This window comes from Zea mays, chromosome 9, assembly GCF_902167145.1.
Source record: "Zea mays cultivar B73 chromosome 9, Zm-B73-REFERENCE-NAM-5.0, whole genome shotgun sequence".
Taxonomy (NCBI): Eukaryota; Viridiplantae; Streptophyta; class Magnoliopsida; order Poales; family Poaceae; genus Zea; species Zea mays.
Window position 1 is genome coordinate 26,500,757 of NC_050104.1, and position 10,552 is coordinate 26,511,308.

The window sequence follows — 10,552 nt, forward strand, 5'->3', positions numbered from 1 at the left end:
TTCCTGAAATTTCAATCGTCCTTCGTTAATGGCCGATTGAATCTGTCGACGGAATACATTACAATCATTAGTGGCATGAGAAAATGAGTTATGCCACTTGCAATATGCACGACGTTTTAGCTCGTCGGCGGATGGAATAGTGTGATTTATTTTAATGTTGCCATTTTTAAGTAATTCATCAAATATTCTATCACACTTACCAACATTAAATGTAAACTTAACCTCCTCTTGCCGTTTCTTTTGAACCGGCTGTAAGGAGGCACAAGCCGAAGATTTGGCCTGCTTTGGCCAAACCATTTCAGCAGCATACACCTCTGCTGATTCGTCTTCTGAGCTACTTTGGTCGCATTCTACTACATGTACGTTGTGACGAATTGTTTTAGCAGTTTCTTTGCTTCGGCTTTCACAAGCCAAAGCTCTCTGGTGTAATTGTGCTAGTGTAAAGAATTGGATGCCTTCTAATCTTTCTTTTAAATAATATCGCAGACCATTAAAGGCTAATCCTACTAGCTGTTTCTCTGCTAAATGAATTTGAAAGCATCGGTTTCTTGTATCTCGGAATCTCCGGATGTAATCATTAACCGATTCATCTTTTGTCTGTCGCAACGACACTAAATCTACCAAATCCAACTCATAGTCACCGGAGAAAAAATGATCATGAAATTTTTGTTCTAGATCCCCCCATGATGAAATGGAATTAGGAGGTAAAGTGGCATACCATGCAAACGCGGTTCCAGTCAGCGATAATGAAAATAAACGTACGTGAAATGCCTCTGTGTCGGCCAATTCTCCCAATTGTGCTAAGAACTGGCCTATATGTTCGCGTGTGTTCTTCCCTTGATCACCCGAAAATTTTGCGAATTCGGGTATCCTGGTTCCCTGTGGGTATGGGTGGTGATCAAATCGGCTGTCATAAGGTTTCCGATATGATTGCCCCCCAGGGACCATGCTTACTCCGAGCTTATCTCGGAACGCCCCGGCTATTTCTTCCCTTACTATATCAATGGCAGCCGGTGCAAGACCACCGGCTCTCTGGTCAAACATAGGTGGGGTTGGCTGGATATTAGCATGTTGTCTTTCCCCCCATTGGTTTGAGTTACGTGGTGCATTTTCATTTGCCCTATATGGGTCATAGGTTTGATCGTTTCTTTCCGGCCTCCTGGATGGGGCCGGAAAGCTTTCCTGGGCTCTGGATCTTGAATTAATGGGTTGATGCATTGTATAGTGCGATGGGAAGTGCTGCTGGGATGGGTGAGGATTCCGGTAACAATCCTCCTCAAAAAGGACATGTGCGGACTGTCCGGACATTGGTCCGGACCGTCCGTGATTATGTGCGGACCGGCCGTCGTTGTATGCGGATGGTCCGACTGGGTAGTTTAGATTCCGTGTCGTGTGTGGTGGTTCGGGCGCATATCTAGGTAACTCATGAAAAATAGGCCCGACTGTCGTTGGCCCGGACGGTCCGCGCTCACGTGCGGACGGTCCGGGCATGTGCAGATCGGCTGATTTGCTGCCGATTTGTGGTTGTTCAGGGTATGTGTCCATCGGCATCCCATAAAGGGGTTGTGACTGGTCGTGACAACCTGTAGCCGATGTGTTACGCGTGTTACCTCCTAACTCAACCTCGTGTGAAGGAAAATTTGCGATGTTAGACTTATCGAATGCACGTACTAGTCTCTTAACATCGCTTTGCATACCCCCTATGATGCTCTGCATTTGTTCACGCTGCTCTTCTACATAATTTCTAAGAGATTGTAGCTCGTTGGTATTACTTACATTGGGGATATCTGGCGTGGGTTGGAGCGAAGCCGGATCCGTCGCCCGATGTCGGACGACCTTGTTGTTCCTGTCCACTTTGAAGTTGGCCAAGAATTTTGCTTTCGCCTCCTGGATCATCCGCTCCTTGTGCTCCTCAAACTGGAGCTGCTCGTCAGCCGGCAAGGTTTCCCAAGTCGGCTCTATGATGTTGCTTGGAGAAATATCAGAGCTCTCCCTTGAACCGGCCATTGAGGGCCGATTTGATGAGCCTAGATGTGTTTTCCCCAGCGGAGTCGCCAAAAAGTATGTTGACGCCTTTTCGCAGCGCCAAATACTCAAGAAGAACCGGCGGCGGTGCTCTCTGGTCAGGCGCGGACGGTCCGCGGCCTGGGGCCGGACGGTCCGCGACCTGGCGCAGGGGCTAGGTTTTCCTGCCTGACGTCCGGACGGTCCGCGCCCTGGGGCCGGACGGTCCGTGCGTGTGCAGGGGCGGCGGAAGATCGCCGGCGGCGCCTGGATCTCGCTCCCGGGAGGGACCCCGTCGGGGAGGAGAGATCCTAGGGGTTGTCTAGGCTCGGGTCGGCCGACCTAGACTCCTCTAATCGACGTAGAGTCGAGGAGAGGCGGAGAATTTGGGGATCGAGAGGCTAAACTAGAACTAGACTAGAACTACTCCTAATTGTACTGGAAATAAATGCGAATAGAAGTTGTATTGATTTGATTGTTGATGATTACAAATCGGCCGTAGACCTCTCTATTTATAGAGGAGGGGGGCTGGACCCTTTACACAACTGATTCCGAGCTAATCCCGCGAATATAGCTAACAACCGTAGCACAAAACTCGGAACCCTAATCTGTTCTGCGCACGCGCGGACCGTCCGGCCCACAGGCGCGGACCGTCCGGACCGCGGACCGTCCGGCCTCAGGGCCGGACAGTCCGCCGGCTCAAAACCGGTTCGAACACATGGCCTTAATCATGAACTTGTTTATGGCTTATTGGCTTCTAACTGGCCATCAGCTTGTCGGGGATAGCTTCCACCATACATGCATAGAACTCTTGTTATTTATGTCTATTTTAATTATGATTATTAAGCTTCCTTTTGGAAGGACTCCTTACAGTGCTCTTTTAACGACTTAAAAGAATCTACCAAAGAGGAGGCTTTTTGTTTGACTCTTCCTAGAAAAAGAAATGAACTCCTTAAAAAAAGCATGAGCCAAGAGATAGAAAAAGGACATTTTACAATTGCTCTCTCATGTTTTTCTCTTCATCGACGCTACGAAGAAGCTGTAGGAGAAACTATATTTTCAACCAAACAAGATGTTATTTTTATACCTCTTTCTGAAAACAAGTAAGGAGTTGTTTTCTTAATGAAGCCAAAACCAGAGATATTGAAACTGATAGATAAAGAGTCCTACCAAATGGGACCTTAGAACGTTAGCATAGTTTTAGAACTACTCCATTTGGTTAAAGCGTCACTTGTTTTATTCTATATAGTGTTTTTGCATTTCATCGTCCAAGATCGTGCAGGAGACCAGGAGAGTCAAACGCATTTCATCGTCCAAGATCCTGCGTAGCTTTTGTTGACACCTTTTTGGGGCGCCAATTACTCAACACGAACCAGCGGCGGTACTCTCTGTACAGTGGCGGACGGTCCGCGGCCTGGTGCGAGGCTAGAGTTTCCTGTCTGACGGCCGGAGGGTCCGCGCCCTAAGGCCGGACGGTCCGCGCGTGCGCAGGGACGGCGGAAGATCGCCGGCGGTGCCTGGATCTCGCTCCCGGGAGAGACCCCATCGGGGAGGAGAGATCCTAGGAGATGTCTAGGCTCGACAGGCCGACATAGACTCCTCTAATCGACGTAGAGTCGAAGAGAAGCGGAGAATCCGAGGATTGGAAGACTAAACCTAAACTATACTAGAACTACTACTAGGATAAAATGTAAATTGTATTGATTGAAGGTTTGATTCCTCCTCTCAAATTGGTCGTATACCTCTCTATTTATAGAGGAGGGGGCTGGACCCTTTACAAACTAATTTTCGAGCTTATCCTGAGATTCTCGCCAACAAACATAGTAAGAAACTCGGAACCCTAATCTGTTCTGCGCTTGTGCGGACCGTCCGGCCCACAGGCGCGGACTGTCCGGACCGCGGACCGTCCGACCCCAGGGTCGGACCGTCCGGCCACTCATTTTGGTGCCCAACATATGCCCCCCTGCCTTTTGGTGGAGCTGAGCAAACCAAAAGCATCTTAACTCGATGTGATCACATCGGTTTTCTTAAGCATCTTGCCACATACTAGGATGGTACTGCTTGAGGAAACGCCCATTCAAAGCTTTGGGTAAATTCTTGCCTTGTAACGTTTGTAGTAAATAGGCGTTACCAGACATTACCTGTTTTACTTTATAAGAACCCTCCCAGCTTGGCGACCATTTTCCAAACTTCCGATCTTTATTCCTTAGAGGCAGGATGGTCTTCCACACCAGGTCCCCTACTTGAAATGACTTTGCTTTGACCTTCTTGTTGTAGGCCCTGGCTACCATGATATTGTCCTTTTCTATTGCTCCTAAAGCTATCACCCTCTTGTCGGTCACTTCATCAATATTATCCATCATTGAATTATAATAATCAGTGATGGTTAGATCATTTTGTCTGGCGAACCTGACAGCATTCAAACTTATTACCACAAGCAACACTGCTTCCTGCCCATAGACAAGCTCAAAAGGAGATACTTTAGTAGCACTATGTTTAGATATTCTGTAAGCCCATAAGGCTTCGGACAAGATCTTATGCCAATGTTTAGGATTATCAAATATCTTCTTTTTTCTCAAGTTAATCAATGTCCTATTACTAGACTCGGCATGTCCATTGGCCTGAGCATAATATAGAGATGAATTAAGCAACTTAATTCTATAAAATTCAGCAAATTCACGTACCTTCTTTGACATAAAAGAAGTCCCTTGATCTGTAGTCAAGGTCTGGGGAATGCCGAATCTATGAATAATATGCTCGGTTATGAACTCAATTACCTCCTTGTGTGTCATGTTTTTCAGAGCAACGACTTCAGTCCATTTGGTAAAGTAGTCAGTGGCAAGTAACACAAACTGATGCCCCTTTGATGATGAAGGATGAATTTCTCCAATAAAGTCTAATCCCCATCCTCTGAAAGGCCAAAGCTTGATGATAGGATGTAATTCGGCTGCAGGGACCAACTGTAGGTCGCCGAATTTTTGACACGCTTGGCAACCCTTATAGTACTTGAAACAATCAGCTATCATGTTAGGCCAATAAAAACCAGACCTTCGCAACAGCCACTTCATCTTTGGAGCTGATTGATGGGTACCACAAATTCCTTCATGTACTTCAGCTATGGCTAATATAGCATCATCTGGGCCCAAGCACTTAAGTAGGATGTCGTTGACTGTTCGGCGGTAGAGTTCATCACTCATCAAAACATACTTGAAAGTTGTACGCGCGAATGTTCTTATCTGTCCTAACATTGGGATTTCGTAAATAATTAGTTATGGGCGTCCTCCAATCACTTGCATCGGCTTCATTATCAGTCGAATCGATTAGGAGAACTTTCCTGGTAACCCCGGACGGTCCGACGTCTTCACGCGGACGGTCCGCGACCTGGGAATTGGCCCTACACCGGTTATCAGATTTTCAGTGTTGTGAAATCTCCCTCGCTTTATCCGATAACCTGATGCATCTTGTGCCAAATTGTTAGCTCTATGATTCTCAACTCTAGAGATATGTCCAATACTGAATTCGTTAAAAGAATGGATTATGCTCCAACATTTTTCAAGGTAACTATTTAGAGTACCATCAAAACATTGATATTCTTCTAACACCTGTTGGACGACCAGCTGAGAATCACCAAATGCCTTTACATGTTTTACTCCCATACAATTTAAAAGTTCCAAGCCGAACAAAAAGGCTTCATATTGGGCTTGATTGTTAGTGCAATAAGTTTTCAATCGGCTAGAGAAGTTGAAGGAGACATTACTTGGTGAAACAAGCACAATGCCAATTGAAAGTCGCCTAGAGGGGGGTGAATAGGCAAATCTGAAATTTATAAAGTTTAAGCACAACTACAAGCCGGGGTTAGCGTTAGAAATATAATCGAGTCCGAAAGAGAGAGCAAAAAACAAATCACAAGCAAATAAGGCGGATGACACAGTGATTTGTTTTACCGAGGTTCGGTTCTTGCAAACCTACTCCCCGTTGAGGTGGTCACAAAGACCGGGTCTCTTTCAACCCTTTTCCTCTCTCAAACGATCACTTAGACCGAGTGAGCTTCTCTTCTCAATCAATTGGGACACTTAGTCCCCACAAGGACCACCACACAATTGGTGTCTCTTGCTTCAATTACAAATGACTTGGGAACAAGAAATGGGGAAGAAGAAAAGCGATCCAAGCGCAAGAGCTCAAAGAACACGGCAAAACTCTCTCTTCTAGTCACTAATGCTTTTGAGTGGAATAGGGACTTGGAGAGATTTTGATTCAATCTATTTGTGTCTTGTATTGAATGCACTAGCTCTTGTATTGAGTGTGTTGGCTGAAAAACTTGGATGCCTTGAAGTGTGGTGGTTGGGGGTATTTATAGCCCCAACCACCAAAGTGGTCGTTGGGGAGGCTGTCTGTCGACGGGCGCACCGGACAGTCCAGTGCGCCACCGAACACTGTCCGGTGCGCCAGCCACGTCACCCAACCGTTAGGGTTCAACCGTTGGAGCTCTGACAAGTGGGGCCACCGGTGTTGGACCCTCTCACTCAATAAAGAGCGCTCACACCACCAAAAATAGAGAACACTGAGAGGAAAGAGATGAACAGTGGATATGGCCGACGAACGCCCCGGCGAGAAGCTCTCCCTCACCTGTATGTTGGCCTTTATTTACTGGACACCCCGAGAACGATTACAACAGAGAGTGGTGCTACATATAGCCGTGGCAGAGCTCCCTTCCACCACCCGGCCCCCCCCCGCCATGTCCGCGCCTGTGCGCTGCGTCGTGCCCACAGGACGCGTTCGTCCGCACGACCCACATGCGCCCAACGGCCGGCGATTTTCGCGCCACCACTCCAACTAACTCGAACACGCACACAACACGACGCACACACGCACGCGCTAACCAGCACACTGTCAAGCTTAAATCTAACAATCACCCCCTAAGCTTGACACGGCGAACTCTAGACCTACAGCAGCGTCGGCTCCTCGACGTCGGCGAGGAGCGCCTTCTCCTTTCTTTTCTTCTCATGGCAGAACCGGGCGATGTGACCATAACCGCCGCACTCGAAGCACTGGCCCTTGTTGCGGCTCTAGCCTCGCCGGCTTGAACCCGAGGCCATGCTGCTCGCGTCGTCGTCGCCGTCGCTGTGCTCATCGTCTCCGTTGTTGCCGCGATCGCCATTGCCGCGCCTCTTGTCACCGTCACGGGGCTTGCGCTGCTTGTTCCGTTCCCGACGCCGCGCCTCCCAATGTGCCTCAGTGAGCAACAGCTGCCCGATGCCCTCCGTGGCGACCTCCTTCGCCTTGGCGTCATCCGCGTCGGCGTCCTCCGCAACCTGTAGTCGGCCGACGAGCTCTTCAATCGTCGTCGTGTTGAGGTCGGTGAGCATCTCGATCGCCACGGCCACCTGCTTGAGACGCTTGGGGACGACGCGGAGGATCTTATAATCTAGAGCAAACTAGTTAGTCCAATTATTTGTGTTGGGCAATTCAACCACTAAAATTATTTGAGAAAAGGTTTGAGCCTATTTCCCTTTCAATCTCCCCTTTTTGGCGATTGATGCCAACACAAACCAAAGCAAATATATAAGTGCAGAATTGAACTAGTTTGCATAAGATAAGTGCAAAGGTTACTTGGAATTAATCCAATTTACATATCATAAGATATGCATGGATTGCTTTCTTCATTTTAACATTTTGGACCACGCTTGCACCACTTGTTTTGTTTTTGCAAATGTTTTGGAAATTCTTTTTCAAAGTCTTTTTTGCAAATAGTCAAAGGTATATGAATAAGATTTCGAGAAGCATTTTCAAGATTTGAAATTTTCTCCCCCTGTTTCAAATGATTTTCCTTTGACTAAACAAAACTCCCCCTTAATGAAATTCTCCTCTTAGTGTTCAAGAAGGTTTTAGATATTAATTTTGAAAGAGGTCATACCAATTTGATATTATATCAAAAATAAGATACCAATTAAAAAACTTCTTTACTACAAATTGAAAGACTACATTTTTGAAATTGGTGGTGGTGCGGTCCTTTTGCTTTGGGCTAATACTTTCTCCCCTTTGGCATGAATCGCCAAAAACGGATACTTGTGAGTGAAATATGAGCCCTTTTTAATTTCTCTCCCTTTGGCAAACAATATAAGAGTGAAGGATTATACCAAAGTGAAGAGCGATGCGGAGGGACGGCAAAGGATAAACAATACGATGCAGTGGAGTGGAAGCCTTGTCTTCGCCGAGGACTCCATTTCCCTTTCAATCTATGACTTAGCATGAAATACACTTGAAAACCACATTAGTCATAGCAAATGAAAGAGATATGATCAAAGGTACATAAATGAGCTATGTGTGCAAAATATCAATCAAAATTCCTAGAATCAAGAATGTTTAGCTCATGCCTAAGTTTGGTAAAAGTTTTCTCATCTAGTGGCTTGGTAAAGATATCGGCTAATTGTTCTTTGGTGCTAACATATGCAATCTCGATATCCCCCCTTTGTTGGTGATCCCTCAAAAAGTGATATCGAATGGCTATGTGCTTAGTGCGGCTGTGCTCAACGGGATTATCCGCCATGCGGATTGCACTCTCATTATCACATAGGAGAGGAACTTTGGTTAATTTGTAGCCATAGTCCCTAAGGGTTTGCCTCATCCAAAGCAATTGTGCGCAACAATGGCCTGTGGCAATGTACTCGGCTTCGGCGGTAGAAAGAGCTACAGAATTTTGTTTCTTTGAAGCCCAAGACACCAGAGATCTTCCCAAGAACTGACAAGTCCCTGATGTGCTCTTTCTATCAATTTTACACCCTACCCAATCAGCATCTGAATAACCAATTAAATCAAAAGTGGATCCCTTGGGGTACCAAAGGCCAAACTTAGGTGTATGAACTAAATATCTCAAGATTCGTTTTACGGCCCTAAGGTGAACTTCCTTAGGATCGGCTTGGAATCTTGCACACATGCGTATGGAAAGCATAATATCCGGTCGAGATGCACATAAATAGAGTAAAGATCCTATCATCAACCGGTATACCTTTTGATCTACGGATTTACCTCTCGTGTCGAGGTCGAGATGCCCATTGGTTCCCATGGGTGTCTTGATGGACTTGACATCCTTCATTCCAAACTTGGTGAGTATGTCTTGAATGTACTTTGTTTGGCTGATGAAGGTGCCCTCTTGGAGTTGCCTCACTTGAAATCCTAAGAAATACTTCAACTCCCCCATCATAGACATCTCGAATTTTTGTACCATTATCCTACTAAACTCTTCACAAGTAGATTTGTTAGTAGACCCAAATATGATATCATCAACATAAATTTGGCATACAAACAAATCATTTGCAATAGTTTTAGTAAAGAGAGTAGGATCGGCTTTTCTGACTTTGAAGCCATTAGCGATAAGAAAATCTCTTAGGCATTCATACCATGCTTTTGGAGCTTGCTTGAGCCCATAAAGCACCTTAGAGAGTTTGTAAACATGGTTAGGTTACTCACTATCTTTAAAGCCGGGAGGTTGCTCAACATAGACCTCCTCCTTGATTGGTCCATTGAGAAAGGCACTTTTCACGTCCATTTGATAGAGCTTAAAGCCATGGTAAGTAGCATAGGCAAGTAATATGTGAATTGACTCAAGTCGAGCTACGGGTGCATAGGTTTCACCGAAATCCAAACCATCGACTTGTGAATATCCCTTGGCTACAAGTCAGGCTTTGTTCCTTGTCACCACACCATGCTCATCTTTCTTGTTGCGGAAGACCCACTTGGTTCCTACAACATTTTGATTAGGACGTGGAACAAGATGTCATACCTCATTCCTTGTGAAGTTGTTGAGTTCCTCTTGCATTGCCAACACCCAATCTGAATCCTTTAATGCATCCTCTACCCTGTATGGCTCAATAGAGGAAACAAAAGAGTAATGTTCACAAAAATGAGCAACACGAGATCGAGTGGTTACCCCCTTATGAATATCGCCTAGGATGGAGTTCACGGGGTGATCTCGTTGTATCGCTTGGTGGACTCTTGGGTGTGGCGGTCTTGGACCCTCATCATCTTCCTTGTCTTGATCATTGGCATCTCCCCCTTGATCATTGTCCTCCTCTTGAGGTGGCTCTTCTTGATCTTCATTTTCATCATCTTGAGCTTGATCCTAATCTTGGGTTGGTGGAGATGCTTGATTTGAAGATGATGGTTGATCTTGTGCATGTGGAGGCTCTTCGGATTCCTTAGGACACACATCCCCAATGGACATGTTCCTTAGCGCAACGCACGGAGCCTCTTCATCATCTAGCTCATCAAGATCAACTTGCTCTACTTGAGAGCCGTTAGTCTCATCAAACACAATGTCACAAGAAACTTCAACTAGTTCAGTGAACTTGTTAAAGACTCTATATGCCCTTGTGTTTGAGTCATATCCGAGTAAAAAGCCTTCTACAGCCTTAGGAGCAAATTTGGATTTTCTACCTCTTTTAACAAGAATAAAGCATTTGCTACCAAAGACTCTAAAATATGAAACATTGGGCTTTTTACCAGTGAGGAGTTCATACGATGTTTTCTTGAGGATTCGGTGAAGGTAGAG